Consider the following 18,287-nt stretch of genomic DNA (forward strand, 5'->3'; position numbering starts at 1 on the left):
GTTCCTGTGGTTGCCTGATGCATGCTCGGCCAATGTCACAACGCACCTTGGACGTGGGGCAGCTCCCACCTCAACTTAACATGTCAGATCTAACCAAACAGAACAAATGTCCTATGTCCTACATCTCTTCAAATAGAGAGAGCTAGGAACTCAGGACGAGTTTACTGACATTGCTCTGAGGTTGTAATTAATGAAGGGATGGCTTCAACTCACCTGTCTCCATGAAGACGAGACCAAGGGGGCTGTTCTACCAACTCTTTTCTCACAAACCTCAAAGATAAGGAGTCAAAAACTTGTGGCAAAGTTTCAATGGAAGGTTATGACTTTTTTGTTGTTTCTTTTTACTAACAGAATTCTTCAAAATCACCTTTAATTATACCTCCATGGCTCACTCCTATGCAAGAGGCAGAGTTGTGTTGAGCTAGAACTCTGCATGGTCCAGCTCGCTGGGAATCACAAACTTCAGCCTTCCAAAAGAAGACCACCTACGTTTTTTCACACACACTGGCTGGGAGTCTGCTTCAGTGACTAGGCTTTCTCTAAACCATGGCAAGGAGATGGCTCTCTCTCACACCTTCCTGTGGCTACATTATTTGCCCCTGCAAAATTATATCTATGCACACACACACACACACACACACACACGCCTAATCACATGTAAATAATTCAAGGTGCTGTAACCTTTTCCTTCTGTGGTCACACACTTAGGCCTTTTGGTAAAAGATTACAGAAACAGATGGAACGGCATGACATCAGAGCAGTTGTGTGCGATCTCGCTGACTGGACAAGCCGGTTCTAGAGGATGCTGGCATGTCGGGGACTGTGTTGGTGTCCCACACTGTCGTGTCAAGTAACAAGATAAGACAGGACAGGAAGCAGGAGCTTTGAGGAGGATTTGTCAGGTCCTAGGAAGGGCTTAAGGTCCCCAACACCAGCAAGAGTGTGCTAAGGTCTATTGAGTAATTAGGGTCAACATCTAATGAAAGGATTTCTTGCCAGAGTAAGGTTTCATTTTTGTCAGTCCCAATGGACCACTAAGAAGGACGTGTCTCAAAAAGAAAATCCCAGGAAGAGGTGGACCTTGTCCCACCAAGGTCCAACACACACCAGCTCCTGTCCCGTGGTGGCTGGGTTTAGAGCAAGAAGGACTTTTTTGTTGTTTTGTTTTGTTTCAAGCGTTTATTTTACACAGCAAAACATCACTTTGTCAGGAAATTGATTCTACACAAAAGACACTAATTAGCAAAGATTCAAACTTTTTTTTTTTTTTTTTAAAGTAGCTTCAGATGAATCAGCTAACAAGCATTCTAAGTGACCCATGGTTGGCCATTCACTTAAACTGGAAATACCTGGTTATTTTAATAGATAGAACTAAAGTGGCAGCTATTGAAATTATCAGCATAGTGCAAAAAAAGAAATAAACACCTTCTAGAGAAGATGCCTTGAAGATTCAATCTTATTATATTAGCTGACAAAAATCACAAATCATAAGTAGAGCAAAGCAGAATCAATGTTGAATAGTTACATTCATGCATGAATTTAAGGTTCCCACAATCCAGTATTTATAGGAAAGAACATGATAATAGAGAAAACCATGTTTCCATAATGAAATTGTTATCCTTTGAACCTGTTATTTAGGAGATTTAAACATAAAGTCATATTTTAAATATACTTTTAAAATGATCTATAATTACACAGGAGAACAAAGCATTGCAACCAGTGAACACCCTGTCCGAGAACCAAAGTGGGCTGCATCTCGGCTTAGAACTTGAAATAATTAATACCTCTGACCTCAATTTTGCAAAGTATTATTATTTCTATTTTGCCTATAGCGGAATGCTTTGTAAAAACTCATTCTTAACACTACGAGTGGTTACGTACTACTGAAAACTGAATCAGAAGTGGCTTGCCTGAGGCTACTCATAATAACAGTCCAGACAGAAGAGGAAAATCCAGGAGTGCTAGACGATTAATTCTCTTTTAGTTTATTTGGATAATCTTTATAACAATTTGAAGTACATATTGCTTTGTGATTTATTTGATAATGCCTACAGACCATTATTTGCAATCCAATCTTAACTCTTTATAAGCATAAAAAGGTAGAATATGGGTTGGTTAGAAAAAAGCACATGAGATTAATTTATGATACCTGTGATGTGCTTCTCAGGCTATGATTTTAGGTGCTACACCAGTAGGAAAGATAAGGACCACGGCATGATTGATCTTGAACTGGATACCAAAAGTTCTGGGTCTTGATTAGATCCAGGTAGTTTTCAGTTTGTCTTCAGACTCTTGCAACCACATTTAATGAACTTTATTTTATTAATTTAATTGTATCCCTCACTAACTGTCCTCTCCAACCTGAGTTCTGTACCTCACTATCTACTCATTATCTCAAGTGATAAGATGCCACTCCTGATGGGCATTCCCCTGCACTTCTGCTGGGTGTCCATGTCCTCCTCTCTTTTATGCGCATTAGGGCTGAACTTGTTCACTCATCACTGCATGGTCTCCCTGCTGCACCTCCACCTGCATTTTTCCTTCTGTAACATCTTCAAAACTGCATGGCTCTGGATGGGGAGTAAGAGCCCACAGGTGGTAACCAAACATCTGCGCTGGATGCGCCCACTGTGCCACCGTGCCAAGGACTGCTTTCCTAAGACTTTCACTGTCTTCCAATCACTTTTAAAATCCCAACTCCTTGACATCCTGAATGCAACTCTCAGGACCTGGCCCTGGACGTCTTCCCTTTGTCCCCTCTGAAGGCTGATCCCTGCACAGGCCAATTGGAGGCAGGGGAGGGAGTGGGGTCAGAGTACCTCCTCCCTAGCTTGAAAGTCAGCGTGATATGGCTGGGCACCTCAATTGAAGACCTTGAGACCTGTCAGCTGCCCTCTGCACAGAGCCTCTGTCCACCCTACTATGCCCTCCGTGCCCTCTGACCTTACCAGCTCTGGATTGTCCACTCTCTGCCCCCATCTCTGCACAAGGTCCCTCTGCTGTACAGACTAACCTGGGGTCCTGCCCATTGTGGAGACTCAGTGCCAAGTTTGCCCTCTGTACAGCGTCAGCTAATCCTTCCCTGCCAGCTGCCCCTTCTTCATATTGAAGAGTGCTCTCTCCATATGGGCTAATGTGATGTTCATATCCTGCATAAGTTAATTCTCATTGTATTAGTCAGGTTCTCTAGCAGAATAGAATCGATAGGAGGTATGATTATAAAAAGGGGATTTATTAGATTGGCTTATGTGACCAGAAGCTGGATAGTCCACAATGTCCGTCGGCAGGCTGGACAGCTGGGAGAACAAGTAGCTGTGCAGTCAAGAGGCTGAAGCCTCAGAACAAGAGGGATTAGTGGTGCTACCCCAGTCTGAGACCAAAGACTTCTGGAAACTCCCCGAAGAATCATGGCAGAGTCTGCTTGGGAAGAGTGAAGAAGAGAGAGTCTGATATTTCAGTGGATCCCAGGAGCAATCAATAATCCATTCAGAAAGAATGGAGCTTGCATCTGCTGCTGCTTCCTGGTTTTTTCAACTTTTATTCCATCTAAGCCATCATCCTATTGGAGGATGATTAGGGAGGGTCTCCACTTCAGTTATTATCCCACATGCCAATCATTCATTGATACACCCTCATTAACACACCCAGAAGCTTCCTAATCATTGGCATCTCTTAATCCAATCAAGTTGACAATTCAGATTGACCATTACACTCATAGAATGGGATTACTCCTCATTTCTGAGTTTCAGGCTGGACATCATTTGTGAGTACCTGTGAGAACCCCACTCTGTACAATCCCAGGAAGTCCATTATTTGTGAAATCTTGGGATCCATATTTAGAGAGTAGAAGTTCTGGTTCCAGAATCCCCACTTTCTCTCTATGTTGTTCCAAGCTGTCAATCTCCCTGACTCAGTTTCCTCTTCAGCAAATGATGCAATAATAATGCTTTTTTCTCCTAAGGTTGATATAGGACTAAATGAGATACTCATCATAGTTTCTTAGTCCAATCTCTATTAATATTTCATTTGTAAAATAAATTTTCCTCTCCTGTAAGTGGGAGGCGCTTGATATCCTTATTAAATATTATTTTCTTTTAGGTTAAAAAAAAGACTTCTTGTTATTTCTAGTATTTCCCAATCCCACTCTGTTCTATTGATTGTTGCAGACCATCAAAATCTGGCCTATAAAATATTAGGGAAAAGCCCCACCCACAGATAGCACTGTTGAAATGCCTTCCCTGGATAATCCCTAACTAGTAATTCCTCACTATGCTGGACACTGTGCTTGGAAGTCACCTCACTAAACATTCACACCACTGTGAAGTGGGCACATTCTCCTGATTACAGGACAGGTGAAGAGTCAACATGTTAGAGAGATTAAGTAACTCATCCAACATCCTAAACTGCCAACAGGCTGAGCTTAAATCTGAACCCTTTGTAGCCTCAAAGACATCATCCCTTTATGCAGTTTCCTAATTGAGCATCTACAGCCTGCCCCATCTTTCAGGAAAACAGCAAGGGTTGCAGATGAGAGTTTTGACCACTGCACTAACCAAGCACATAAAGGCTCTGCCAAGATGGAGTCCAAATCAGTAAAATAAGGGTCATGTTTAAGAATTGAAAAGAGTGTAATTGTCAAGTCAATAATTTGCAGTTCCTTTCAGTTTTCTGCAGGGATGACCTAAAATACTGTTGCCTTCACATAAGCGGATCTGTCGCTTGTAGCCTGTCATTGTAGCATTTCGCGGAGACATAAAAATCCTCCAAGTGTTCCTCTCTGGCTGCTGCCTCTTCAATGAGAAATGCAGTCGCCACATCTCTTTGACTCATGTTCTTCTTCCATTTTGTTCTGGTTTGGAAACTTGGCAGCAGAGGTCTTTGCTGTCCCACTGCAGACAGGCTTACTGCTGTTTTACTGAGACTTCTTCAATGTGGAGGAACTCAAGCCCCTGCCTGGTGGCTCCTTCCAGCCTCCCGATCACCTTGGGTGGCTCTGCCTGCTCTCAGGGTGCCAGCAGGGCCCATTTCTGCTCAGACAATCTAGTTCACTGAAACAAAGGCTACCTGAGGAGCGCCACCTCCCTCCCCCTGCAGGAGGCCAGAGCTTCCTGTCACCCCTGCTGGCAGGGAGTCTTGGTGGGACAGGATTCTAAGTGCCCAGTGGGCAGGTGCCAGTAGACACCTGCTCGCAGGACGGAGGGACTGCTTTCTGTCTGTTCTCTCACTTCTGCAGGAAGCTTTCTTTTCACACTTGTTCCCTGGTTCTCAGTGTGTCCTTTTGATCTCTTCTCTCATCCTTTTTACATTCCTTACTTCTCACACATAATGTATTGTTCAAAAGTATTTAAAGAACAATAAAAGAGAAGCAATTGAGGGCTGGGGGTATAGCTCAGTTGGTAGCTTGCCTCCCATGCACAAGGCCCTGGGTTCTGGGTTCAATCCCCAGCACCACAAAGAGAGAGAGAGAGAGAGAGAGAGAGAGAGAGAGAGAGAGAGAGAGAGAAGCAATAGAGTTGCAAGAAATGACCTTTTATGTTTCCTTCTGATTTCAACCCATGGGACAACATCAGTTTTACATCATTAGCAATCACAGGATCCATAGGATGTCAGTAAAATAGGGATCTGCTTTTCACTCAGCCTTCCTTCAAGAACACATTTCCCTTTCTCATAAGGTTATTAGTGATTTCAATAACTGTGTAAAACATACTAAATTAATATGCATCGTATCTTTCCATGGCTCTTCCACTTTGCATGTTCAGCATCATCTGCTTTAATCATGTCTGCCACAGTGGAGCATTCCATTGGCCGTGGTGACAGGGGATGGGAATTCTAGTGGAACTTTCATGAAGCTGTGTATTAAATCTATTTTTTTTTTTTGTACTGGGGATTAAACTCAGGGGCACTCGACTACTGAGCCACATCCCCAGCCCTATTTTACATTTTATTTAAAGACGGGGTCTCAGTGAGTTGCTTAGCACCTCACCATTATTGAGTCTGGCTTTGAACTCACAATTCTCCTGTCTCATCCTCCCAAGCTTCCGGAATTACAGGCATGCACCGCCTCGCCTGGCTGTATTAAATCTATTTCAACTAACTCTGAATGAACTGCACCTGGTTCTATTCACAAGTGTTTGGGATGCCCTGAGGAGTGTCAGTGTACGTGGTGAGCGAGGACAAATCTCCTCAGGTCCCACTTTCACACTCTGGAGGCCCACGGATGGCTACTATTTCTTATCCACAAGACTGAAGCTGATAAGGGTGTTGGCTCATTGTGCCCTGTGACATACAGGGGACTTCCGTTGTGTACATGTCATGTCAGTTATTTAGAAAGCCTTTGCCTCATCTTTAACTTTCCCCTTTTGAATATTCATGAAATACCTGACCTCCAGTTTTTCTTAATCTGTGGAAATGCTTCTGTTTCTAATTGTTAGTGACTTTTTAGTTATTGAAACTGTATGTATATTTATTTACACAACCTTCCTGGGAAGTCTAAAGAACCCACCGGGTCTGGTGATAAGTATTTACCTCCCCCTCTCATCATGAAACAGTATTTCCTGGGCCTCGCCACGCTATCTCACACTGCTCTCAACTTTCTGCTGATATTACGAACGACCTAAGACACAAGTTGTTTCATTCTTATGGCAATGAAATATAAGTCAGCAAAATGAGTGGTGACACTGTGGTTAAAGGCCTGCCATCTCTAATCAAAACAGACAGGTTTCTACAGGGGAGAATGATCAACTCATGCATCAGACAGAGGATTTATTTTTTTAATTTTGTTTTATTTTCCAGTATCAATCCTCAACCCTGCCATAACCACATTATATAATCTCCTAAACCCTCTCTCCCAAGTGAAAAACAGACACAGCAATATAAACAATTGTGAACACAGGTTGTATTGCAAAAGCTTCCCATTTCCCCACTGAGCTGCGGTGAAGAGAAGCATCAGGAAATAAGAGGGAGAGGTGCTTGATCTCCTCAGGTAAGATCATCACTTTCACCCAAACACAGAAAGAAGGGCTAATGATTTTATTTCACTCATTAATAAAAGAAGGACTCAGTGAGATGATAAAGTGAGTTCAAAAAGAATTTGAAGACACAAACTATCAATAAAGCTGAAATGAATTTGCCAATAGGCACAAATGGATTAATATCAAATCAGAAAGTAAAATGCAGATTTGGGTCATCTTATCAGCACATAGAAACCAGTTACATTTCTAGCAGACAAAATCCACCTGCTTTGCTATCGACAAGAATCATTTGCATTAATATCTTAACTTCTGCTCCTTAAGTGTTATAAAATGGCCAAGGCAATAAAGGTTCAAACTCCTATGAAATCCATTCCCAGAAAAAAAGAGAGAGCTAGACTTATATTGTTCAGGACTATTGCCACCAGTCATATACAGCTATTAAAAGTTAATCAAAATGAAACAAAAGCAAAGCATCACCTCCTCAGTTGAAGTAGCCATGTTTCAATGCTCAACAGCCCTGGGCTGGTGGCTGCCATGTTGGACAGGGCAGTGGTGGAACGACGTGCTGTATGATGACAGAAAGTCCTACAGAACCACGTTGGGCAACACAAAGGCCACGATTCTACTCCAAGGGTACAGAAATCCCCTCTGCCCACTCCCAAGCCTTTCATGAGTTTCCCCCACAAAATGAAATAAGCAACAGCAATAAATGACATGGAGAAGAGAATGTGAAGGGACAATAGCTAGAAGATGTATTGAGTACCAACTGCATCAAGGCATTGAATAAGGCAGTTTATATGTATGATCTGTGTCCTTCTAACTGAACCCGCCTACTAGTGGACAACTCATGGATGAAAAGACGTTAACATAACTTGGTGAAGATGTACGGCTCTTAAGAGGTTGAACTACTATTTGATTTCATGTGTGGTGCAGACAAAAAGTAGCACAAAAAAAAAAAAAAAAACAACCTAAGAAGCCTGACCACTTGTTGGCTCTGGCCACTGTGTTTTACTGGAGAATAATGTGTGAACTGGCTGCTGAGGGAGGAGGAGGCGTGCTTGCCCAGACTCCTGTGTCAAGGGTGTTGCTGAGCCAGCTCTGTGATGCACAGGGTTCAACTGGATCCCAGTACTTACAGGAATGTGGTGTATTCACCAAGTATCTCTCTGTCTGTGTAATTAGACTCCAAGGCACAGTCAGATTAGAAACACACTGACATATAAAATTCTGCACCTCATACTTCTGCACCTCGGTCCATAAAGACACACCATTCTCCCCTTTTCTCTGTGTCTTCATACTGTATTATGGAAACCTTACAAAATAAACGGTGCTTTTCTCTTGTTGGTCCAGGAGGCCGGTCGTGAACCTTGCAATGGATGAGAAATCTGTGCTCCATTAGTGAATACAGTGCTCTCCTCTCACCATTCCTACCCCCTTCCTCCTACACCATCCCATCTTCTCCTGAATCATCAGGCACCCATTTTTAAGTCACAAATGACGGACATGGGAGTTAGAAAGAAGTTTTCTTTTCTTCCCCCTACTAGGTTCCTGGCTGAGGCTCCTTGGGACTTGGTAAGGATTGGGGTTCAGAGTCCTCTTGGTGTCCCTGTGTCTCCAGAGACAGACGTTCCTCTCCTCCAAGCACATAAAGGGGGTACCTCTAGAATTCGGGCCTCGACCTGCTTCTTTGGAGGAGGAGGGTGAGGCCTGGTGTGAGGAGGAAGTGTGGCGAGGTGACCTCCCTTTCTAATTCTGCTATTTTCTCAAATGCCCTGGAGCCATACTGCGGGACTATGGGTCCTGGGCTTTGTCTCTAGATAGTATTCTAGGTGCACAACCCTGTCTTCTGCTATTTTGTTTTTGCAACTACCAGGCAATACAGTCCCATCAAAGATGATCAGGAATCAAACACCAGCTCCAGCCCTTACAACTCAGGCTGTGTGGCTTTGGTCTCAGTTTTTGTTTGTAAAATATGGACATCATAGGTAGATTGAAGAGACTTATGAGATAATGTGAGAAAAGTTCAATACAATGTTATATAGACTCAAGTCTATATTGGCATCTATTATTTGAGTCCAACAATGGATATTATTATAATTTCATTATTTTTTTTATCAAGTATCACTTTCTATTTTCAAGAGCTTTAAGGAATAAGATTTCAACTCCGGATTGATAACAAGAGACATTACCTCTCTGAGCGTCTACCTTAATATGTTTTCGTACATGAATAAACACCAGTGGAGTATCTCAGTCCCGACAGCTCCAGGGAAAACCAAGGCTGATGTTTATGAAATACCAGCACCGATTGATTAAATGAGACTTCTGCTGGAAACAGAGCTAATTCCCTGACTTGACAATCCCTGACTTTTTGAACATTTCAATTTGTGTCTTTAAATTCTTTTTTAATGGAGGACAATGTGGAGATGAACCTTCTGTTTTAACCAGAATGAAAATGTCTTTTCTCTTTTTTTCTTTTTCCCTAGATGCCGTGATGCTGTTGCCTAGATTGAAGTGGGGAGAGGAGGGAAGGAGATGGAATGAGAAAGCAATCAAATCAGCAACAGAGCTTTAGGAAGCTACTCCAGACATGAAGCAAAGCACTGGAAATGATGGGAAGGGAAAGAAATTCTTGGAAATTTGATAGGAGAGAGGACAGCCCTTCGGAAGTGCACACAATGGTGAAGGCACAGGGCCCTGCATCTTCATGCACACAGAGCTGGGCTGAGGACTTCCAGGGTCCTTTCTGAAATGAGCCAATCTCCTGAAGCAGCTTAGCTGAAGCAGAGACCTCCAACCCTGAAACCCGAGCAGTCCAGCAGAGCAATCTCAGGGGCAGAGCCAGAGAATGAAATGTTAGCATGCTAATCAGCTGCAAGATCTCACCCTTTGCAAATTCTGTGTTTGCCAAACACCTTGCGCCTGTGTGCACAGCAGGGAGAGAGGAATGCCTTCTCGTTTTCAACGTTCTGGGGTGAATGTTCTGCATCAGTCAGAGCTGCCATCATGCAGCTGACATCCTCCTTTTAAATCCACATGAGTTTCCTTTTTCATGATGTGAGCAAATTGAAATCTGTGTGCCAGTGATTTGCAGAATGTGCCGTGCTACAGAGAGGTCGTTCTGATTAGGCTAGTCCTGTTATAATCAATCACTGGTTTTGCAGGAGTAATTCAGGGAACGTTCTCCTCGCAGCCCGATCCCTGCATGCACGACGAAACACAGGAGGGTGCTGCAGACAGATATTTAATATACAAATAGCCGAGAGGAGCCGTTCAAATGCATTTTATTTTGACGATCCAGCTAGTTAATATGTGAGGACCGTTGCCAAGAAACACGGTAGCATTCCTTCTCTCTCCAGAAATGTTGGAGATAATTGTCTGTTAAAGGTAAGATGGTACTTGAAACCAGATCCGCCTGCATTCCAAGCCCTTCCAAGGTGTCTGAGAAGTTTATGGTAATGAACCCTCCTTTATCATTTGCATGTCTTTAGTGGTTATTTATGCAAATGCATGGAGTTTCACTAGCTAGAAACGGAGGCGGAGGCGCAGATGAACAAATCCCCTCCTTCAGGAGCAAACACTGGAGCATTCCCAGCCAGGGAGTCGCCAAAAGGGTATTTGCTTGGATGATTATGAAGTACTACACAGAGCTTTGGAAAATAAATAACTATATTGTTAGTGACTGTAGTAGAACCGAACCTTCAAAGTAATCACATTTCCACCAAAAGAAGCAAAGTTTAATCTGGTATCTTAAGAACCATTATGTGAACCTAACACTATTCAGGGTTATAAAAATGAAAATTCCTTTGTGTTTTTACCACATCCATCCCCCAAGGAAGGAGGAACATCTCAAATGAACAAACAAAACAAAGGCTTGCAGCTGTCTGCTACTTAGAATGTGAGCCGGAGAAAGCCCTGGAATGATTTCTGCTCAGAGGAAAGGTCCTTACTCCCTGGGGTCCCTCCTTGTCCAAGGCTCCTGAAACCAGAAGAGTAGGAAAGGATGACACCAACCACCCAACACAGAGAAAGCAGGCCTGGAGGTACCACTCTCCACTGCCATAGAAAACTGGCAAAGAAGCAATAAAATTTATGCTGCCTGCTGGTTGGTCCTGAAACATGCAAAAATGTTTTCTCAGTTGATGAGAAGTCAGAATCAGATGTATGATCATTTAGGGATCAAGTTGCTTCACATGGTTTCTTTCACTCATTGGTGAAGTAATCCTTGAAATATACATAATGAGGGTAAAATAATTTCTTTCATTTTATAATTTGAAAAGTACCCAAGACTTTTTCGGTTCTTTAAATTTACCTTGGCTTTGTTAAAAAGAAAAGAAAATCAACTTATCACTGAATTTTTAAAGGCTAACATGGACATTTTATTACACTTTATAAAAGATGGTCCTGGGCATGTCTGAGTGCCACGAGGTGCACGTGCACGTGAAAGCAGCGTGTGAGCAGGGTTTGGATTCAGTTTGAGGGTGAAGGGTGTGCTCAGGGGTTAGCACTTATCTAACCTGCATGAGGCCATTGGCTCCATCCCCAGCACCACAAAAAAATTAAATCATGTTTAAAAATGAATTCAGTTTGAGCACAGCTACAGGCCCAAACCATGGGAAAAAGGAGACTCTGGTATGAAACTGGTCCTGCCATTTTTCTAAATGAATAAACTTGAATAAGTTGTTTAATTTGAGTCTCAGTTCTCTGCTATGAAAGCCTGGAAAATCTACTTTAATGAGAATTAAGTGAGATAATCAATAAGACAATGAATCAAGGTCATTGAGTACTTACTAATTACCAGATTGTACATGAAAAAAATAGTATTATTAGAAATAGGTATTAATTTCATACACCTATTTTTGGCTCAACCTATATGGCCATCTGTGACTGAGAGTCAGCCTGACTCAGAAGATACCAGCTTTCACTAATGTCGACAAACTTGCTCACTGTCCACCTTTAGAGGAGAAAGATGGCAGGATTTTGTTTTTCACTTTTGGAGATGAAAACTGTGAGGTTAAAAAATTCAAGAGCGTGACTCTATGACTAATGTGATTCTGCAATCTGTACAATCAGAAAAATGAGAAATTATACCCCAATTGATTCAAATGTATGAATTGCCAAGATCATTGTAATGTCATGTGTAGCTAATAAAAAAAAAATTCAAGAGCCCTTTATAAGGCAAAAAAGGTATCCAAGAACAAGCACGGAACAGAACAACTACAATCGCCATTTTGAGAAAAATTTAATTTACTTTTGCAATTCTATCTGCAAATTTGCACCTAGGAATAAAATAATGTTTGTGAGAACAGACAAAAAGGGGTACATAAAAATAAGATTTAATTATAGTAATTACTGAAGTAATATTCCTATTTCTGTTTAACTTGTAGGTGAAACATAGCTTCAATAGACACTTCTACCCCTAATGTGTGAAAATAGCTATTGATCCTTCAATATTTGGCAATATGAAAATTTCAGCAATGTAATGGTGAAGACTTGCTTTAATTATCATTTCTTTTTTCATGTTTTAATTGGCAACTTTTACTTCATTCTCAATACATCGCCTTTGCATTTCTCAAATTTTTTCTATAGTACTAGGTTTTTAAAATTGATTTGTAGGCATTACTTAACCATTAAAGATATCAATTCTATGGATATAGTTGCATGTATTTCTATCAAATTTGAAATCTGCTTTTTTAAATTTATAATGCAGTCATATATTTTTATAAATGCTTTAACCGTCTATGTAGCAACATTATTGATTTCCTCTAATCTAAAGGCTAATATTTGTATCTTTGTTAAGAAAGCTTTCTCAGCCTAAAGTTTGATAAAGGTAATATTCCACTTTTTCTATTAAGTTTAGGCTGTTCTATCAGTTTAGGCTGACATGTTTAGCTGCTTTCCTCCACTGGATACACAGCACTCTCCAAGCTCACTTGAAATGCCAATTAGTGCACCGTATGCTGTACAGAGAGAGAGTGCATCAATGTCCCTAATTAATGCCCCTTACATCTGTACCCTTCACCTCCTATCAAGAGCTGGGCTCTTTCTCTGCCCCGATTGGGGGTGACCCTGCTCTTTTGGCCAAAGAATGCAGCAGAGTGACAGTCTGCCCATCTCAAAAGGCCATATGTGTTTCTGCCTTTCTCTCTCCAGATCAATTCATTAGAGAATGAGAATCACAGAGAGAAGAGCCCACAGTCCCCAGCCTTGGTGATCTCCCATCAGTTTGCGTCTAGCCAGCCCTCAAACATGCCAGAGCTCACTCGGCCCAGACAGAAGGGTTGTCCAGCTGACTTGTACATTCACGGACCCCAACACACGCCTGTTATTGGAAAGTTCAGCAGCAGGGGCTGACGGGTAGACACTCTGAATCTTCATGTGAGTTCATACCTGTGTGCAGTTTTTCTGACTTTGTCTGCTCTCTCCATCAGTCCTGGCCAGGTTTCTTCAGCCTGTATTTCCACCAGACCATTTGGCTGGGGATTTGCTACAAAATCCTTTTGCGAGTGTAGTGTGAGGTGTCATGAGTAGTAATCCTCGGCTTGGAACTGTCACATCTTCTTCTATGTCCTCTAGAGTCTCCTGGGAAGGGCTTTTTGTTTCTTCAGAAAATATCAACCCAGTACCCTCTGCATGTCATGCCAGGGTCTACAGTGGAGAAAAGGGGGACAGTGTGCTGGGACGTCTCCGAGAACCACAAAGCTCCAGGTACTGGATAGCTGAGCACTAGGGAAGCGGAGAAGGGTCTGCCCGTCCCTCTCTCCTACAGCAAAGCAAAAATCAGTCTTTTGGTCACTTTCTCTAGCTCAAGATGGTGTGACTGGGCCTCAAAGTAGGACAAAGAGAAGAGAAAAACAAGAACAAATAAGGTCTTACAGCACATCATCAACAAATGACTCAATCAGATAAGGAGGCTATTTTTCACTTTATTTTGTAAGTGTAAAACCTGAATGTATCTATATAAGGAGAGTTGCATGTTTTGCCAGAATTTTCTGATAAACAGAAATAAGTGTTCCCTGGGATGGCAGCAGTGCGGCTGAAGTCTATTTCCAAACTCAGGTTTATATTCTCACCCCCGTTTCCAACGTAGACAATAAAGCCAGATCCTCAACTGTATGGTATCACATTTTATGTATTAATAAAATTGCATCATGGTGTGAGGTTTAATTAGATAATAAAGCACTTTAAGACCCCTCCTTGATAAGTCTGTGCAAGTGAAGAACACCGCTAATTTAGTAATCACCATATGCACTGAAAAATTTCCCCTTTAAAATGTGCAGACACACTTTCAAAACCCCACACAATCACATCAGCTTTTGGTATGTGAAAAATAAGAGCTGATGAGGACCTTCATCTTGGGAGGGATGAACTGTGTCCTGCTCACTCTCTTTTTAAAATTTCTATTTATACCCCCTCTTCATTTAAATGTTTAATTAGGAATGAACACTTCTATGCATTATAATTAAATGCAAGCACAGATTCTTCACCACAAAAGAGTCATTTTACATTCAGTTTATACAAAGTTTTGTTTTGTCCCTGAATGAATCAATATGAAAATTAAGCTGGTTGTCTGAAAGCCTTAAAAAGAAGTATAGCTTTCATAATACAAGGAAGATTAAAATGAATTAAAAATCTCAAAGCATATCCTTTTAGAATAATTGCGCGCTGTATTCTTGCAGCCCTTAAAGGTAGCTTTCCTGGAGAAGGGGAAATGAACAAAGGGAGCCCTTTCGTTCCAGTTCATCTTCTTTAGAAGCTGGAACCTTTTCACAGTGGAAGCACAATTTTTCACTTTTAATTGGTTAGCTCGTCATGGGAAGATTGTGGGACAAAAGGGAATCTTGTTCTGATTAGAGGTGGAGCATCGGGGAGTTTGGAGGTGGAGAACAGAATCAAAGATCTCGAGGTCACATGTTTCTTGGAGTCTCTTCTAAACCTTCTAACCCTTGCGATGCTGCAGAATTCGGCCCAGAATCTTGTGCATAAGAAAGCACTGGACCTAGGAAACTCTTTTTCCAGGTCCCAGAGTTTGTATGAAATGTGCCTGTGCCTGTGTGCCTACTTGTGTCTGTGGTTAAGAACATGAAAATGGTCCTGTACATTTCCTTTTATGTGGAAAACTTTGCCTGATGTTAAATATACCTACATTTTCATTTGAGCATTGGCTCATGCCCCCAGGTTAGAAAAAGGATGAGATGTGGGATCCTTTTTCCTAGCAGTTCTGTTCCTCTGGTAGTTCCTGCCACTTCTCCCAGGTCCTGGATGTGAGAGACTCCAACACGAGCCAGACTGCCTTCTCCCACCTTGCAGTGTGGAATGGGTAGGAGTTCAAGTTGACCTGGACACAGGACGGTTCACATTTACCAAAACGTTTTGTTCATTTTGGACATTGGTGTTTAGTTTTGGCAGGAATGTGTCTAATCCACTCTCTTTGTTCAAAGAAGAACAGATAATTCCAGGGTTTTCTGTGTACAAACTGCATACTATTTAAACAGAGACAGCTGGTGTCTTAATTATTGTGGTGTCCAGAGCTAATGTATATGAATCTGTTCACCAGCACTTAATTGGAATGTTTTTTACTTATTTAATTACAGAGGGAAAAGACAATGGAAATCACCAAACCATTGGAAAAATGATCCACGGGGCCACCAACTGAGCTGAGGCCAAACTCATTTGTGCTCAAGCAAACTACAAAGTTGAAATAGAGCCCACAGATTTGGATTATTTCAAAAGAAATTTATAAACACATAGATTTGTAGGTAGATTTTTTTTTTCTTAACAACATGTGTTATATATTCTATTGTTCCCTTGTAAAGCTTTCCTCCAGTTCTTTACTCTCTTTTAGGAAGGATCAGGCTTGGTGTGATCCCTCAGGGTATTGAAGATACAGAGTCAAGAAATAATTTAGGTTTCATGTGATCTGGAATTGAAAGACACCTTAGAGATGAAAACTCACTGGAATAGTACGCATCTGGGCAGAGACTGTGCTGTGGCCTCTGAGGTCAAGTGTGGAAGCTCATCACTCCACCCCAGAGGGAAGCTTTGTACATCACCAGGAGGAAGCTGGTGCAGCCTGGTCACAGCTGCTCACAGGCGGTACAGGGGAGCATGGATTTGCAGCACTTGCCTGGTTTCTTGGTGGCATGTTCTCCCAATGGCAGACTCCACAGGGTCAACTTGGTGTTGATATGCTTTCAAAATTAGTAAAAAGTTAACAGTTGCTCTTGCGCAGATTCTTGCACACCACCAAATGGTCACTACGGTGTCCCTGGCGTCCTACTAAAAACAGAGAGTGAGAGAGAATGAAAAGGAAAAGTGGGAAACACGACACTTCTTGTATTACTACAAGAACCACAGAGATGTGCATGAAGACTGCTCCTTATTTGTTAGAGCTGATCCAGGTCAGAGCCAGCTCTTCATGGAGCACAGTCATTGGTAGCAGACTTGACGTTTGAGCGTTTTTGTGCTTGCCATGTGACCTCTTCACATTTACACAGAAAGTCACGTGGCTCTGCCACAGTGTTACAGGACACAGGCAGGAGGAGCCCCATGAAGAGTCTTTTCCAGACATGATGACCAGAGAGTTGGGAGGCATCTTAAAGAAGATTAAAAAATAAACCATGTAAATATGTAACTCAGACTGAAATGAAAAGGTACCCATGAAGAAAACAGATGCATAGACGTTGGGGTAAAAATACCAAGTGTGTATTGTTCATTTGTATTTTTGCACACGGGACCATGGGATGCCATGAAGCAGTGTTCTGGGATAGGAAAGAAGGCTTTGGGATAGAGACAAGAGGATTCCTGGTAGCTGCTGGGCCACAGGGAGGCCTGGCTGCATGTAACTGCCCCATGCTCAACTTCTGTGTTCTGTGTGCCACACACTAGGGGGCTTACAGAGAGCCCATCTCCTCACTTCTGTTCCTAGATCACTCTCATTCAAAACAAAATTGAGTGAATTTCCACTGCCTGCTATGCATCTTTTCTATTGAATGCTTTGTGCTCTCATGAAGCTGTTAGGCTGACTTTCCAATCGTGGTTTATTCAGCTTTTAATACATGCTTCAGATAAAGAAGATGACGTGTAACCAGCTGTGACGAGCAATCTGACCTAGGCTGGCGGCATTGTGCGGGGTCTCCTTGGAGGAGCTCCCAGGCAAACGTCCCTGAGAGGGATACTTGAAGAACACAAAGGGGACGGTCACCTGAAGTTCCCAAGTATGGGCAGGCAGGCCGGAGTTCAGAAATGAGAGGAAGCCAGTGGGTTGGAGCTCGGAGAGCCCGAGACATGAGCAGGAAGCACCTCCTAAAGGCTCTTGGCCATGCTCTGGTGTTTGTACTCTAGCAGGAGAGCAGTAGGAAGCCATTAAAGGGTGAAGCAGGGTATGACATAATCCGATTTGCAATTAAAGTAAAAGCAGAAATTGCTTAGCTTAGGCTATAAACCCTCTTGAGTATGAGCTGTGGAGTGGTTAAGCCAGTTAATATTGAAAGCATATGACAGTAGCATTTTGGTAGGCAGTTAACCACTTTCAGTGGAGACCAAGGCAGACGCAAAACTAGCATCGTTTTTGAAAAGTCAACTACTATTTTAAGTATTAAATAGAAGCTTATACTTCCCCACTGAAAACCTGTAATACTGCCCTAATCAGAATTCCATGTGTTTGTTTATTAAGTTGGTGTTTTATTTTTAAAGAAGAGTCCAGTCCAGATTTGCACAGACTCATTAAACCATTCCAAAACTATAAAAGGAAAGAGGAGAATTTATTTACTCCCTTTGGGACACTCAAAGTCGGCATCTCCCATGTGCAGCCGCTCTCTCCCTGACAGCGTGTTCCAGTGTCTGTCATTTGAAGACACAGCCTCTGTTTACCAGATGGCAAGCTCAGTATGGCAAGCTCAGTGCTTTCCTCAAATCCCATGGTCGTAACGGGAGACAGAGAAAAATAAAAGGGAAAAAATATCTGCATCATTCTGGAAGCAGAGTACAGACGCGTCAATGGGCCAACCTTAGAGTATCTAAGGGACTGTGTAGCTGGGAGGAAATGGAGGGGCTTCTGTGTGCTCTGCTTGGCTCTCAGGAGTCAGCAGAAGGCAAGGAAAGCTAAGAGTTAGCTGGAGGCTATTGCCAAGAAAACTTTAGAAAATCTATAAAAACTGTGGCAAGGGAGGTCTTATAAATTTAGGAAAAGGGAGCCACGAAGAAAGACCAACATATTTAACTTTACAAGACACAAAACCTGTGGTACAGGATTATGTAAATCTGCAAGAGATGCCATTCAAGGAGAAAGCATATTTCTTGAGAGAAATGTGCGTTTGT

The sequence above is a fragment of the Marmota marmota genome, unplaced genomic scaffold (genome assembly GCF_001458135.2).
Source record: "Marmota marmota marmota unplaced genomic scaffold, marMar, whole genome shotgun sequence".
Taxonomy (NCBI): Eukaryota; Metazoa; Chordata; class Mammalia; order Rodentia; family Sciuridae; genus Marmota; species Marmota marmota.